This window comes from Lontra canadensis, unplaced genomic scaffold, assembly GCF_010015895.1.
Source record: "Lontra canadensis isolate GAN:19392208 unplaced genomic scaffold, GSC_riverotter_1.0 scaffold115, whole genome shotgun sequence".
Classification (NCBI taxonomy): domain Eukaryota; kingdom Metazoa; phylum Chordata; class Mammalia; order Carnivora; family Mustelidae; genus Lontra; species Lontra canadensis.
Window position 1 is genome coordinate 4,012,535 of NW_022631109.1, and position 11,251 is coordinate 4,023,785.

Consider the following 11,251-nt stretch of genomic DNA (forward strand, 5'->3'; position numbering starts at 1 on the left):
TATCGTGCCGCTACAACCCTGACCCAGGAGAGTGGCCTGCTTGGACCCCAGCCTCCTTTGTCTCTGCACTGCAGCAGTCCTGTTTCCATGTGTGACCACAAGCTATTCCTAAAACAGTAATGGTAACAGAGAAGTGACCTTAGACTTTGAAATCGATACCCTGTAGATAGCAGTCTGACTAGTTTTAATAAAAGATGATATAACCACAGTGATGACTGTAAATGTATTTCTTTGGTGCTTGAAATTAAGGCTGTTTTTACACTGGCTTACTATAAATTAAGACTTACTTTTATCCTGCTCCATAACTTGAGGGAAATCACCAAGAGATAATTCAATATTGTGAAACATGTAACACAGAAGGTAGGTCTTTATGAAGGCTGTGGTTCCTAAGCTCTGAGTTTTAAGCACCGGGAGATTTGTTTAAAAAAAAAAAAAAAAAAAAGTAATTGCCGTGTTTAGGTGTTGAGGCGTTTCTACCCTTTAGTTTTGCTAGCTAAGGATGTAAAACAAAAATAGGAAGATCCAAAGTACTATCTGCTCTTAGCATCATTACATAGGAGAAAAGACATTTTAGCATCCAAAAAGTAAGAACATAATCTCAGAATCATTTAAACTGACTTTTGAAATATGATTTTGAAATTGATTTTGAAATGAAAATAAACTTAGTTTTATGAAAAACACATTGCCTTTTTCTTTCTCATTTTGTTGCTGAAATGGTGAAACCACAGTGACCTGAGCGATACTTTGTTTGCTTTCACACATTGGCTCGTTGATTATTGCGGGTGGTAGTTTTCAGTGGATTGGTAGCGTGGGGAGGGATCGATGTACAAGCATACAAAATATGTTCCCTTCCATCCAAGTTAGAAAACAGTTGTACTCTGACCAAATCCTGTAGCAGTCTCCAAACTTCTGAGCTCTAGCTCTTACTACTTCAACTTGGGTTGTGTCCTCTTGTATTTGACACCCAAGACTGAAGATAAGGGAATGAAACTCTGTTTCTAGGCACAGGAAAAAATTCATTGAAAAAGAACCCAGGTACTCCAAACTATCAAAATAGTGGAGCACAGTTTTTAGACTTAACTTTGTATCAACTTGATGTTATAGTCCTATGTGTGCTAGATTAAGGTTGGAACCTAAGAGAGTAGAGTAAAAGAGAAACTGATTCATGTAGAATCAACTCATTTCACAACACAGTGAGCTAGATTTTAATTTCTTGTTCTTTCATGGTTTCTGGCAGTAGCATGGGGGGAACACGAGAGGAACTGTCTTGCACATGTAATGACATTGCCATTCTGTGTTGTCTTTGTGCCAGTCCCCCATGCGCTGGGAGTAAATACAGATGTTATGACTGTTCTCAATTTTCTCAAATGTGGTCCTGCCCTAAATAGATGATTTCCTCTCATTGGATCATTTATTGTATTGAAATATGACAGAACTGAACTTTATATGGGGTGAACATCAGTGGTGACACCAGACAAATGGTGCTGATGCCATGTAGAAGAGGAGATTTATTGTGATACCTTATGAGAATGCAATAAACTTAAGTTGTACTCTAATTTTTTAAACTCTATTGATACCAAGTTATCTGAGATTTAGGTGGTCCTGGATTCTGCTGCTTTGATCTGTAGTTACAGTGTCAGAGGAAATTGTCAAAGCTCTTTATTGAATATGTTGGAAACTAATCCAATTAAAAAATGTTTAAGGGCTCACTACTTTGTACTTTGATACTCACTTCATGATGAAAACTATACATGTGGACAGAATTTAAATTCCCTCTTGGAATGTAATTCTTTCTGTAGAGGTTTATGTAGCAATATCTAGAAATGAAACATTGTGTCCAGCATGAACACAAACATATTAAATGAAACCATGTTAACGTGATGATGGCATATTACAACTTTGCACTCTCCTTTTACCTGTGTCTGAAAAGCCAGTGAAATGGGTACTACAAATGATAATCCTAAAAGGATATAAGGCAAACTTGTCTTCCTTACTACAAAAGTTTCTAGATATAGCATTGTGTACATTTATTGAGTGCTAACCACATGCTGTTTACTCTTCTGGGAAGGAAGAAGAAACTACAGTGAAAAAGGGACCAAAGATTTTTGCCTCCGTAGAGCTTACATTTGAGCTGGGGGAAGGTGAGGCAAGCAAAGGAGGGAGACAGGTTAAAAAAGAAGAAAGAAAAACATAGCATAAGTGCTTTATGCTATGCAGTGAGGGGTGCGGAATGAAGCTAGGTAAGGAGGATGGGGAATCAATGTGTGTAGGGTAAGAGTGGGAGGCTTGTATACTCATAGTGGGTGTGGAGAGAGGTTTTGAACTGTCTTGGGGAAGCCTTTCGGCTATGTGGGAGAAGGCAGACCAGCCTGAGCAAAGAACCCAAGGAGACTGCATGCCTGGTATATTCCAAAATGGCTAGGAGTACATACATATTGAAGTACATACTGCATGAAGTCTAAAGATTTCAGCGATCTTGTTTAGTTTAGTTATGACTTTTTAGTATGAAATCTCCTTACATTCTTGGTCATAATTCACTATCTTTGTACTGCTGAATTCAATTTGCTGGTATTTTATTTGGAATTTTTGCATCTATATTTAGGAAATTGGTTTGCAGTCTTTTTCATATTTGTCTGGCTTTCATATTAATATTATAACTTCATTAAATGAGCTGGGAATTGTTGCTTATTTTACTATGCCCTGGAAGACTAAAAGATTGGAGCAGTCTTTTTCCTTGAAGTTTATAAAACCATCTGGCCATGGTATTTATCTTTGGGACGATTTTTAACTCCTGGTGATGTTGTTCTAATGGTAATAAGACTACTCAAGCATTCAATTTTTTCTTGAGTCAATTTTGAAAAAAAAATTCTAAGCACTGACTCGTTTTTTTTTTCCCAGCATAATGTGTATTATTAGCATAATGTGACTTGAGGAATCTTTGATTTTTTTTTAAGCCTTCTTTTTCCTTTCCCAATATTCCTTGTGTTTTCTCACTTTCTTTCCCTTGACCATTTTGCTAGAAATTTATCACCTTTATTAGTTTTTAAAGAAGCAACTTTTGGGGGCGCCTGGGTGGCTCAGTGGGTTAAGCCTCTGCTTTTGGCTCAGGTCATGATCTCAGGGTCGTGGGATCAAGCCCTGCATCGGCCCTCTGCTCAGCAGGGAGCCTGCTTCCCCCTCTCTCTCTGCCTGCTTCTCTGCCTACTTGTGATCTCTCTCTCTCTCTCTCTCTGTCAAATAAAGAAAGAAAATCCTTAAGTTAAAAAAAAAAAGAAAGAAACTTTTGGCTTTATCGATCCTTTCGGCCCTTCTCACTATATGTTCTCCTGATTTCTGGCAATTTATTCTGTTATTTTTCTTATTTCACAAACTGAACATTTCATCCATGTTTTAACATTTTTTCTATTCTGACAAACATTTATTGCTCTAAGTTTAATTATCTTTTGCTACATCCCACAATTCAGGAGTGTGTGTGTGTGTGTATGTGTGTACATAAACATGCGCATACACACATTCTTTTTCAGTGCTAATATTTAAAAATTTATAACTTTGACCTCTTACCTGTTTAGAAACATTTTTTAAAGCACAAATTCAAATTTTTATAAATGCTATTTCCTTTTTAAAATGCTTGTGTTGGGGCACCTGGGTGGCTCAGTGGGTTAAGCCTCTGCCTTTGGCTCAGGTCATGATCTCAGGGTCCTGGGATGGAGCCCCACATCAGGCTCTCTGCTCAGGGGGGAGCCTGCTTCCCTCCCCCCTCTGCCTACCTCTCTGCCTACTTGTAATCTCTCTCTGTGTCAAATAAGTAAATAAAATCTTAAAAAATAAAATAAAATGCTTGTGTTGGTATCACCATTAATAAGGCAATTTTATATTTTGTATATTGTGTTATCGTGGACTGAAGATTATGTAGTATTCCTGCCAAAAATGTATAATCTGAACCTAATCACACTTGATCTTTGCCAAAAGGCCAAGAATCAATAACATGAACCTAATCAAAAAGAAATATCAGAAAAATCTAAATTGAAAGATATCCTACAAAATAACCAACTTAAATTTGTCAAAAGTTTCAGATTAAAGAAAACTAAAGAAACATGACAAGTAAATGTTACATGATCTCAGATTGAATCTTAATTAAAAATGAGATTTTTGAGACAATGGGTAAGATTTGAGTAAGGTCTGTAGGTTAGATAATAGCATCGTATCAATGTTAATTTCCTGAGTTTGATTATTGTACTGTGGTTATTCAAGAAAAAGCTCTTGAATTTTAGGAAATACACACTAGAGTATTTAGGGATAATGGGACATTATCTATGCAACTTAATCTCAAAAGGTTCAGAAAAAAATTATACAGAAAAAGATAAAGCAAACGTGTTAAAATGTTAACATTGGAAGAATCTAGGTGAAAGTTGGTATATGAGAACTCTGTGTGCTGCACTATAGAATTCCCATAAATCTGAAATTTATTTGGAATAAAAAGTGAAATCTTTTGTTATTGATTTCTAAATAATTACACTGTGGTTGGAGAACATGTGGGTATGGCCCAGCTTGGGCAAGTTATAACCTTTCTCTACCTCAGTTTTGCCTTCTGAAAAATGAGAATAACAGCACCTGGCTTGTAGACTGTTGGTGAGCAAAAATTCGTATTTTTAAAGTACTCAGGATCTAGTCTGGCATAAAGTTAAATATATATAAAAATGTTGTAGTAGCCTGAATAGTGGCCCCCAAAGATACCAGATCCAGATCCCTGGACCCTGCGAACACTATCTTATGTGGGAAAAGGTCTTTGCAGGTGTGATTAAGTTAGAAGATCTTCAGATGAAATTATCTAAGTGAGCCCTAAATGGAATCACAAATATCCTTAATAAGAGGATGATTACACACAGAAAAGGAGAAAGCAGTGGGACCTCAGAGGCAGAGATTGGAGGGACGCAGCCACAAGTCAAGGAATGCAGTTGGCTACTGAGCACTGTTAGAGGCCAGCAACTGGATTACTTCCCAGAGGTTCCAGAGGATTGAGGACCCAGCTGACCCCTTGATTTTGGACTTCTGGACTTCAGAACTGTGAGAGTGATCTTGTTTTAAGCCACTGAGTTTATGGTAATGTTACAGCAGCCATAGGAAACTAATACAGATGTAAACCCTTTACTTTCACCAATTCTTAGAAAATTTTTGAGATGTATTTTATGTCTAGGTATGGCCATTTTTTAAAAAAGTTTTTTACTTAAATTCAATTTAATTAACATATACTGTATATTAGTTTCAGAGGTAGAATTTAGTGATTCATCAGTTGCATACAACACCCAGGCCTCATTCATCCTGTGCCCTCCTTAATACCCATCACCCACTTACCCCATCAACCCTCAGTTTGTTTCCTATGATTGAGTCTCTCAAGATTTGCTTCCCTGTTTTTTAAAATGTACCATATGAGCTTAAGAAGAATGTTTATTTTCCAATTGTTATCTTCTGTATATGTACATTAAGCTTATTAGTTGTTCAAATCTCCCCTGTCTTTACTAATGGTTGTTTGCCTGACCTGTCAATAATTGAGAGAAGTATTTTGAAATCTCTCACTATAATGATGGATTTTCAGATTCCCTGTTTTATCAGTTTTTGCTTTATATATTTGGAGGCTATCTGGTTAGGCGAATAAAGTCTAGAATTATGCCTTCCTGGTGGGTTGAACTCTTTTTTTGGTCATGCAGTGACAGCCTTATTGCTAATGCTTTTTGCCTTAAAATCTGTTTTCTGCTATTCCAAACTAGCTATCTCTGCTTTATTTTGGTTAGTATATAGTAGCATATATTTTTCAATTGTTTTCCTATTATTCTATGTATTTATGTTATTCTTTCCTGTAAATTCCAATTGTTTATTGAAAAATCTACCTTTTTAACATTTTCTTCTTTTTCTCAGTTTTTATAAATATTTATGAGTTGTTTTAAAGTTCTTCTCTGCTTGGGGCGCCTGGGTGGCTCAGTGGGTTAAAGCCTCTGCCTTCAGCTCAGGTCATGATCCCAGGGTTCTGGGATCAAGCCCCGCATTGGGCTCTCTGCTCAGCGGGGAGCCTGCTTCTTCCTCTCTCTGCCTGCCTCTCTGCCTACTTGTAATCTCTGTCTGTCAAATAAATAAATAAAATCTTAAAAAAAAAATAAAGTTCTTCTCTGCTTATTCCTACATTTGGATCATCTGTAGATCTACTTATTTGTATTTTTTTTCTCTTGATGATCAGTCATATTTTTCTAACTCCTTGCATGTCCCATAATTTTCTTTTATTGTATGCCAGAAATTCTATATAAAAGAAACATAAAGACTAAAGTCAGGGCACCTGGGTGGCTCAGTGGGTTAAGCCTCTGCCTTTGGCTCAGGTCATGATCTCAGGGTCCTGGGATCAAGCCCCGCATCTGGGCTTGGGCATTGGGCTCTCTGCTCAGCAGGGAGCCTGCTTCCCCCCTCTCTCTGCCTGCCTCTCTGTCTACTTGTGATCTCTCTCTCTGTGTATCAAATAAATAAATAAATAAATAAATAAATAAAATATTTAAAACAAACAAAAAACAACAAAAAAAAGTCTAAAGTCAATGTTTTTATTCTCCAGAGAGGACTTGCCTCTTCCCTGTTGGATAGAGTAAGGACTAATCACTCCAATCTAAACAGGTGTTCAGCTGAGTTAGGGCTGGGTTGCCACTTTTTCTTTTTTTTTTTTTAAGATTTTATTTATTTATTTGAGACGGCATGAGCAGGAGGAGTGGCAGGCAGAAGGAGAGGGAGAAGCAGGCTCCCCACAGAGCAGGGAGCCCGATGTAGTGTTTGATCCCAGAAGCCTGGGAGCCTGAGCTGAAGGCAGATGCTTAAATGACTGTGTCACCCAGGCGACCCAAGTTGCCACTTTTTTAGACTTGGTGCCCTTTAGTTTCAAATGTCAGCAGAATGAAAGCTGTCATATGTTTCTTGTGGACTCTTCTTTCTCAGAACCTTTTTTTTTAAGCACTGTAAGACTATAAAAGCTTTCACCTTATCTTCCCAGTCCAGCCCTCTCCCTTCGGTAGCCCTAGTACTCAGCAAATGCGGCAAAGGGCAAACTCAAGCATTTATGGGCTCCTCTAACTTCCAATCCATCATGCCATCCCGCTGGTTGTCAAAAGGTCTGTTGGATTCTCTTTCCCCTCGTAGAGATGCCACTGCCTTTAGCAAGCCCAATCCTCAGCTGTCACCCTTAGAAAATGTCCCCAGAGAAAAAGATGGCCGACTTACCTGGCAAGGGTTCTTTCGTTAGCAGTTATTTAAGGTAGTCCGCATCACATCACAGAGTTCCAAAGTCTTCAAAGAATATAAAAACGAATTTACTTATTTTCTATGTTATAATGGAGTAACAGAAGTAGAATCTTCATTGGGTTTTTATTTTTCTTAAGATTTTATTTATCTGAGAGTGAGGGAGCCCCTGGCTGGGGGCTTGATCCCAGGGCCCCAAAATTATGACCTGAGTCAAAGGCAGACGCTTAACCCACTGAGCCACCCAGCTGCTCCTTCCCTGTGTTTTTAACTTTCATTGTTATATTTTATTCTTTTTCAAAAATAGCTTTGCATTTTTGATGATTTTGAACTAATATTTTTCATACTTTCATTTATTTATTAGGCATCCTTATGTTGTGTATGTAATAGTTTCAATAATCCAATAATCTTTTAAAGACTTATTTATTTTGAAAGAGAGAAAGCAAGCTTGCACAGGAGCAGGGGAGGGGCTGAGGGAGCAAGTGGTATTAGAAGTCTGAAAGATTTAAGGTGCTTTTTTTTTTTTTTTTTTTTTTTTACAGAGAGAGAGAGGAACACAAGCATGGGGAGTGGGAGAGGGAGAAGCAGGCTTCTCTCTGAGCAGGGAGGATGATGAGGTGCTCGATTCCAGTATCTTAGGATCATGACCTGAGCCGAAGGCAGATGCTTCACCATGGAGCCACCCAGGTGCCCCTAAGGCGCTTTTTAACATGCCCAACTTACTGTTATCCTGTACATGGGAGTAACCTGGATTCATTGTGTTTTTCCTCCATGCGCCCACCCTGGTGCAGATGTTGGCTGCATTTGACCATCAAGCACTATACAACCTATTCGTGTAAGGGGAACCTCGCATAGCTATGCTGTCTGGTTCTTTCAGGGCAAAAGACAACTTAGGCACATTGGCTTAGTTTCTGTGTTTCTCTACGGAATGAATTTGCTTCTAAAAAGTGGTTAATTTATTCCTAAGGCAAGAGAGGAGCTACTCCACTAATCATTCACTTAATAATTTCAGCTACTTTTAAATTTTTTTATAAGATTTTATTTATTTATTTGACACAGAGAGAGATCACAAGTAGGCAGAGAGGCAGGCAGAGAGAGAAAGGGAAGCAGGCTCCCTGCCGAGCAGAGAGCCTGACGCGGGGCTCGATCCCAGGACCCTGATATCACAACCCGAGCTGAAGGCAGAGGCTTAACCCTCTGAGCCACCCAGGCACCCCTACTTTTAAATTTTTTTAAATAATAGGCTTTTGTTGCCTATTTGCTTATCAGCATCCTAACCACTTGAAAGAAGATATCCCTGTCTTAAGCGCAGCACCAAAAACAAGGTCTCAACAATGGTTTCAAAGTATTCCATAAGACGGAAAGGAAGGGAAGGAAGGGAAGGAAGGGAGAATGAGTGTCTAATGTTAATCATAGGGTTCATACCGTATATGAATACTGACTGCTTACTATGCCTCTCAAAGCCTGCATGGTCTGACTCCTCTCTACCCCATCTCGAAGAACCCCCTCAACACCCTCCCTATTCCTACAGGAACCCTCTTTCAGTCTTTCCAATACACCCCTTCATTCAGTGTGGCTGAACGATTGCAAAAACAGCTCCCATACTCCACTCCTCCCAGTATCCGGATCCTTTGCACTGTGACCTTGCAACAAGTCCAGTCAAGAGGTGAAGTCTATTTCCCCACTCTTTGAACTTGGTTTAGCTTGCTCTGGCCAATAAATGAAGTGCTTTGTGCCACTTCTAAGCCTAGGCCTCCAGAGACGCCTCCCCTGACACCACTAGTGAGCTTGTTCAAGGACGAGATGGCACATGGAGTCAAGGCTAGTCTACATCAGCCAACCCCCAGCTGCCGATGCACCAGCTGAATCAAACACAAATCAGAACTCCCAACCAACACAAGACTCCGCATACATTGTGGATACTACTCCAGTAGGTTAGGTTCCCTCATGAGAGTCTCATACCAAATATGACAACTGTAATATTTATGTATTTTAAAAAATGTCTACCTGCTAGACTGCAACTTCCATGAGGGCGGAAGCCAGGTCTGTCTTTGATCACTACTTTGTCCTTAGTATCCAGCACAGTGCTGTCTACAGTCAGTACTCATGACATTTGAATCAAGACTTGCCTGACATCCCAGTTCATACACTCGAAATAATGTAGTTCACGTTATTTCTGAGGACTTGGTGACTCCAGAGAAGAATCTGCTAAACCAGATTCTAAACCATCTAGATAAAGCCATCAGGAAGGATTTATAACCTAGGGTCTGCCCAATCCTTCACTTTCAAAGTCTCTGAAAGAACCCAGCTATTAGGCCCCAGGAAATGGCGCCATCTATCATTCCAGGAATAGTCCTGTCTTTCCTAATTTGGCTTTGCATACGCCACATATTTGCCTCACGTAGCATAATGGTTTAGTTTTTTCCTTTGTAATTGGGACTAAGAAAATTGGATCAGTGTATGCATATAACTACAGCATCACTCGGCGTGCTCTCAGGAAATGTTAATATCATGTGCTATTATTTAGAAATCAGATGCGTAAATGGCGCCTGCTCTTTTTAGGAGTGATGTGACTATCAATATCTTAGCCACCGAATGCTCCATGCTGTTTAAAACTCTGACATAGGGACACCTGGGTGGCTCAGTTGGTTGGACGACTGCTTTCGGCTCAGGTCATGATCCCGGAGTTCCGGGATCGAGTCCCGCATCGGGCTCCCGGCTCCATGGGGAGTCCACTTCTCCCTCTGACCTTCTCCTCGCTCATGCTCTCTCTCACTGCCTCTCTCTCAAATAAATAAATAAAATCTTTAAAAAAAAAAAAAACAAACAAACCTCTGACATAACTTCCTGTTTGCCATATGCCTTCGCTGATGCCTGTAACCTCTAGTCACCTCTCTTGTCCTTGATATTTGTCCGCTCTCCACAATTTCACATCCAATTATGCTGTTCTTTCATTGTTCCTCACAGTTGATGCTATGGCTTACTGGTAGATTTTATCTTGAGCAGCATCTGTAATTGTGTAATTGTGCTGGGTGTTGAATGGGAGGAGTTCCTGTCTGGAGTCTGGGGAAGCATCCTGTCTTCCTCAATGTTGGTTAGAGTTGGTGGAGACTTGAAAGCATCCTTGCCCGCCCGCTGCAGAGTTGGCAGTTTCCTGCCCCACTCTCCCCCCACTTCAAGCTGGGAACCGCTAAGCCTCTGGCAGTGAGACACGGGCTGGGAATTTCTCTATGTAGTACCTTCACTGAAAGCTATTAGCATGACGTGCCATTATTTTCCCTGGATTGGATTTTCTCCAGAATTCTCAGCGGGCACTCCACAAGCAGCATATGATCAAAACAGGCAAGGTTTGGCAAGAGTCTGGTGTGAAAATCAGCAACTGAAAATAAGCAGCAGTGTGTAGCTCATTCAGAATCCTTTTGGTAAAAGCTACCAGCACCTCAAAAGCATCTATCAGTTTTGCCATCCAAGGGATGGGGTATCTGTTGAGTGGGAAGTAGTCACCTGCAGAAAGTAGGCAGCTAGAAAAGGTAGAAGTCTGGCAGGTTCTTGGAAGATGAAACAAGGCACGGTTAAATATCCAAGTTGCTTGGCCCTGCCCCAGACCCACTAACCCAGAATCTCAACGGGCGGCCTGGAATGTTCATTTTTTACAAGCATGCCCTAGGGACTCCAAGACAGATAGTCTTCCAACCATAAGCTGAGAAATGCTGGTTTCAGAGTAGAGGCAAGGCAACCAGCTCAGCACAACTTCAAGAAGGCTGTCTTGGGTGAAGGAAAACAAGAGAGCAACACGAGAGCAAAGGGCCAGGGTTGATAGTGTCCAAATCAGAGCCAAACCGATTGCTCACAGTTTAAGGGCAACTCTGGGGCCAGCCACTTGCTAGCTATCGCTTCCAACCCCTGATATCACAATCACACTGTAACAGTTAGGAATCAAACAGGAGACAGAAATTATATAGTTTCAGGAGAAAAGATTAATAAC